We start from the raw sequence: 6,295 nt of genomic DNA, 5'->3' as shown, positions 1-6,295 counted from the left end.
CTAGCAAGCAAACAGTTGTGGTTTTCGGAATCGTCATCGATGCACGTTATAGCTATTCGTCGGCTTTCAAGTAAATCTATTATTCAATGCGACTTTAATTTTTATCACCAACAACCTTACACAAAAACTTGTAAAATAAAGAAATTAATTTACATTAATCTTGTGGGCATATTTTTATATAATCACGCATACTTTTTTCGACTTTCGATTTTTGTTGTTGGATGCAGGTTCTTTGCACTTATTATTGCTTGTGCATTTTCATTTCTGTGAACATTGTTTCCATCCTTGGTTACAAAACTGTGGATTCAAGAAATTACTTCTTCATCTTTCTGCACGACTTGGTACGCCATTTATAATTATAGCACACCTAATAAAATGTAGACGGAAGAAAAATAAACAAAAATTTTATCCATACTAATAAGCATTTGAATTGTTCGATCAACAGATTTTGACAATGTTGTTGATGTCAGGATGCGCAGCAGCAACCGTGATAGGGTACTTAGGGAAATATGGGAACAGCCACACTGGTTGGATTGAGATTTGCGACCATTTTGCCAAATATTGCAGTAGAATTACGTTATCTGTGTTGTGCTCTATCTTTTTCTCACTGTACTTTCCGCAAATGTATCACGGAAAATTTAAGTCAGATGCTGTTTTTACATTTAAGGAAAAATATTCAAGGACAAAATTGTTGGGAATCTATTTATACATGCACAACGGAATTTAAAATAATTTTTGATTCCCACCAAAAATTGCCTTTGTGTTTAGATAGAAATTGTGATAAGATTGTACCTTTTCCAGATCTGCAAACTTTTTCGCTATTCTTTTCATTCCAGCAATCTTGATTCGTCATCCACAACTGTCCAATTGTCCAACCTCCAATGGTAATCCACACAGAGAATAAGATTACAGCTATCAGGGTTTTCTCTCTTGTGCCAGCAAGAATAATGAAAACCATATGGACCTCAAACCCTAGCCGTGTATTTATATAAATCCCAATGGGCTCAACCCGGTCCGGTCCAATATTTAATTAATCCATTTAATTAAATTCGGTCCGTGAATTAATTAATCTAATTAATTAATTCGGGAATATAAATAACAAATTCAATTAATTAATTTATCCAACGATTGTTAAATTAACCAATTGACAATTTGCAATCTTTCAATTTTCTTTTGTGTGTGACCCATTAGGTTCCCGACCACGATACCTAATGACGTGAAATATTATTTTGATCTAATCAAAATTGATAAATTAAAACACCCTTTTAATTTATCGTCAACTCACACTCGCCGTCCCTAATTGACATCTAACAATGTGTTAGGACAATACATGTGACGGAAAATGTCACGTGGTATGACAAAACCAAATTCGTTCGTTTACCGTGAAACTATAATCCATTCGTCAATATGATCCGATCAATTACGAAATATGAAATTGTGTCAATCTTGATCATCGATCATATCTTTCACTCCACTATTAAGTCAATATAAGTCGAAAACTCCTTTTCGACTTATGAGTACACTTTGGCCAAGGATTTCATCATCAACTTAATTGAATGAAACGCAGATCATAATCTCCTACTATCTAAGAGTGACGAATCATTTATTGATCAATCACAACTTTCATACGATTCTTGACGTACCCAAACAATGTCGTATTAGCGACCCTTTTTAGAGCAACATCCAACACCGCCAAAGTATGACTGTCCTCATATAAGGTACCATGACAACCTCAAGTCAAAGGACCAATTCCACTACCGAACGTTAGAGATTAACCACTGACACTCAGATAGTTATCCATGTGGAATCTCTCGACGAGTCTCCAATGTTTTGTTCTATAACAAAACATTCACGTGTTCACTTAAGTGTCACCACACTTTAACTTGTGAGATCAGCTACTTACTTCACAAGTAAGAAATGCAACACGTGATGGTCTATCCTTAATAACGGTATTCGTATCTCGTTATTACTTACGACCACGGATGATTTAAGATTCAATCAGATGTAATTTGTATCTCACAATTACAACTCATTGTGATTAACAAATTACAAAGATTTGAATCTACGGACTATATTATTTATTTAATTGTCTATTAATTAAATAATAGATCTACCATTTAATTGCATTAATTATATATAAAAGTATTTATGTCCAAAGTTGATTGGACTTAGGGCATAATACTTACAAAAATGTTGTCTACATTTAATGTTATTTGTATATTTTGACTTGGAGATCATGAATTGTTAGTCTTATCCTATGTTGTCTGTTTCAATAGCATTTAAAAAGTAGTCTATAAAAGTGTTTGAAAGGTAGACCACAGTATACAGTCAAGAGCAGATTGACAATGAACACAACTCAAGTAATAATTTTCACACACAGAGGGTTAGATTTTTCAAGAACTGCAATTCTTTATTCAAATATAGGACAAAACTTGACTCCCCAAGAAACGAAGTTTTATTTGGTCTTACGAAATAAGAAGCTAAATTAATTAATGACGAAAACACTCTCCATCAGAAAGTTGAAATTAAATACAAGCCCTCTTATTCATGTGCAACAACTAATTGTAATCTATATAGCATCGAGTACTCATCTATTTCTCCAGACTCAACAATGGTTAGAGCTAACATACTGAAATGACTACTAATAATTATTAGTTCAAATCAGTAGCATCCATTAAACTAATTATTCTAATCGATAACTAGGCCACAGAAAGAATTTTTATCTTGAGTAATTTTTATTTAATTCTTCACAATTTAGCAATTAAATTTTAAATTTCAAGTATTTTTTTGAATGTAAATTCATTGTACAACAATTTTAAGTGTAAGCATTCACAAATTTAATCTATGATGCATTACTCATGTTTAGCGTGTACCTGAATATGGTGACATCAAATGATTGATCCAATAAAATGTATCTCATATCTCTTCTATTTACAAAAACTATCATTTATGTTATTGTGTTGTCACGTAAACGAAAGCGAGTTGTTCTACGTAGCATTATTCATAAAATAGACTTTTTGTTTAATTTATTACATCAAATACTACCTAATAGTTTAAATTAATTTCCAATTAATTGAAGATTAAATCTAGGATAATATCAAACTATGTTCATATGTGTATTCCACATGCACTTACTTTTGTTTGGTGGGGGTAATTTGTACAAATTAGTCATTACAAAAGTTTAACATAGAAAAAGTTAAAATCTTGTATAGTGTATTATCAAGTCCTATTGAATACCAAGAATCAAACATACCTGTATGATTTTGATAAGCATGATTGATAAGGAAAAAAAATATTGGGCACAAACATACCTTTATCGTACGTTTGGTATGGAAGATTTGATAATTGGAGAAAAATATAAAAATATATAATCATGCTATAGTGTCAGAATCATTGACATAATGTCACATGGTGTTTTATTATTGAACTGTTTAAAACAAAATCATCTTTTTCATCAAATCATTTTTCCCCATATAGGATTCTGTCCACCCTTATGTCATAATTCTTCTAGCAAAGGAGCTTAATCCTAAAAAAATATGGTCATTGTAATGTCTAGACTTATGTACTATTGAATACTGAACTTATAATTTTATTATGCTTCTTTTTCCTATTAATATTTAAGCATAAAATATCTCTAAATACTATAACCTACATCTTGTTTCTAAATACTAAAGCGAGATCAACAAGTGTGTAAATAAAAGTAATTCACATCCATCACCCTATTTTTGTTCTCTCCTCATATGTTTTACTAGTAAAATTTTGACATCTCAAAATTGTAGTGAAATATCAAAATTTTATTCAGAAACTGAAAACAAATTTGACCACATTAAGGACATATTGTGATTGAAAATGTCAAAAAGATTGCATGCCATGTAGCTAATTATGGACACGTTCTATTGCAACTACAAAAGAATATGAATTGATTTGCTTCTCGTTGGACACTTTTTTCACGAAGAAGCTTCGAATAAAGTTCTTTAACTTGGACTAGATGTCCAAATTTCAATCCAAAGTGCTGAATATATGTAGTCAAAGGGAAGAAATTAAGAGAAAGATTGGTGGTTATAAGCATTGACATTCTTTTTCGAGTTGACGGATGTCATGGTTGTGACATTAACATATAATGGACAACAAAATTGCTTATCGCATTTTCTTAATGGGCTTTGAATGTTACTTTATTAAAACCGATATTTTAAGATTCATGACTTTATTTGATAAAGTAGAAGCTCAAGGGCCAAACTCAAAGGTTCAGTCGAAATTGAACCGAGTAAAAATTAAATATATATAAATTCAAAATTTAAATATAAACTTACTACCAATTAAGATAAGAGAAATGCTGGCTGCACAGGCCCTGTGAACGGGCCAGACACATTATAAGGGGGGTGGGTAATTTTTTTTTTTTTTTTTTAAATAATCCCCCACCCCCTCACACAGCATGTGAGGGGGCCTGTATAGGGCATTTTTCTTAAGATAAATATTCATATTTCATAACATATATGATGTATCTCAAGGCCTACTCGTTGCTTAACCAAAATTCTTTTTTTCTTAAAAAATGCAATCATAAAATTCCTTCAAATTGTGACCGATGCAACTAGCCCGGTATACTGGTTCGATCCCAATTTTAAGGTCAACTACAAAATGCTTTTTTTGCAACTTACACATATTTTGGATGAATTTTCAGACTTTTTCAATTCGAATATGTTATTTGGCTTATAACAATATGGCACTTGGCAAAACATTATAAGTGAGGTTCCCTCCCTCCAAATGGAGGAATATATGCCCTTATGATATCTCAATTCATGGATATCAACATTCGAAAAGACTCAACCTAATAGAAAAGGCAAAGGTGTTTTGACTTAAACAGTATTGCCTTGCCCTCTTTCAGTGCCTATATATATATGGCTTATTTGCTGTTGATTCAATTCATCAAGCAAATTTAAGCGAAAGGAAGAGAGGCCTGGTATGAAATTGATGAGCCTGATTTGGTAGCCAAGGATGACTTGCCTAAATTCACTCTTAATTATGGGTTCGACTCATACTTAATTGTGTGGTTTTTAGGCGTCATCCTTTGGCTATCCTAATTGGCTCTTAACTTTCATGCTAGACCTTCTCTTCCAGCATGCATGGTGAAAAACACGGCTAGCTTACGAAAGCGTCATTTTACTAGGTACAATCTGTCAAGGATTTAGCTCTTCCAATCGACCATGGAGCACTTAATTAGCTTCTCAATTATGTCCCTATTGGCTGCAATGGTAAGTGTACTAAACAACGTTCCTTAAGAACAGAAGTCACCAAGTACCTACAAGAGTCAATCACAAGTGACACAACCCAAACTTCCTATTTGAGATTTTATGTTCAAAATTTCACGAGTGGCAAGTTTGTGACAGGGTATGTTGACGATAAAAATCAAATCAACAAATTCCTCTCACCTAATTGATTGGTGTTTTCACCTCCTAAATTCACTGATTTTGATGCTCAAATCGGAGGAAAAGGAAAAATAACTATTTTAGAATGAGATGATTGAATTTGCATGATTTTCTTCCTTCAGATGGAAGTCTTTATAGATTTCCCTCAACGCCTCGAGGTTAATTGGATCATTTTGGATAAGCAACGTGTGGCGGCCTCCTATTGACTGGTTTATAATCAATTCTGTTTTAAATATCACGTTATATTGATCAGCTTATGTATGAGCTCATTGACTTTGAATTCATGCTTTAAATGTTTGCCAACGTGTGCCTTAGTAATAGTTTTTTGCCAACCTAGAAGGGGCTATGGCTCGCGTCTTATATGTGTGCGAGCTTTTTATGTTTTTCATCCCTCGTATATTTCTTTCAGTTCGCCAACAGGATATGAGCTCGCGGAGTAAATTTCCTGATTCAACGGCGCTACATATACGACCACCTATGAATAAGATTTGTCCCATCAACGGCAGCATTTCTCATAAGTTCATTGATACAGATCCTACTACTAAAGTATAAAAATTTTCGTAATCCTAATTACACACTAAAAGTCGAATATGTTTTAAAAGAAAATTTAACTTTGAATGATGGAAATAGAGATTAACAATCTTCACTCTAGAAAAAGACTCCATGATATTAAAGTGTCACAACTTGTGATTTCTCCATGGTTAATTCAGTTCTATTTCGTTCATCAAATTTTAAAAATTACATATAGCTTATTTGATAGTCTCTCGAGCAAAATTAAATTTAAATCTTTATATGAATTCATTCATTATTATCCCTATGTGAACTGCGATATATAAAAGTGCATTGACAACAAAGAAATTCACACATGACCA

Source organism: Olea europaea, chromosome 10 (genome assembly GCF_002742605.1).
Source record: "Olea europaea var. sylvestris chromosome 10, O_europaea_v1, whole genome shotgun sequence".
Taxonomy (NCBI): Eukaryota; Viridiplantae; Streptophyta; class Magnoliopsida; order Lamiales; family Oleaceae; genus Olea; species Olea europaea.
This window is presented reverse-complemented; position numbering follows the sequence as displayed.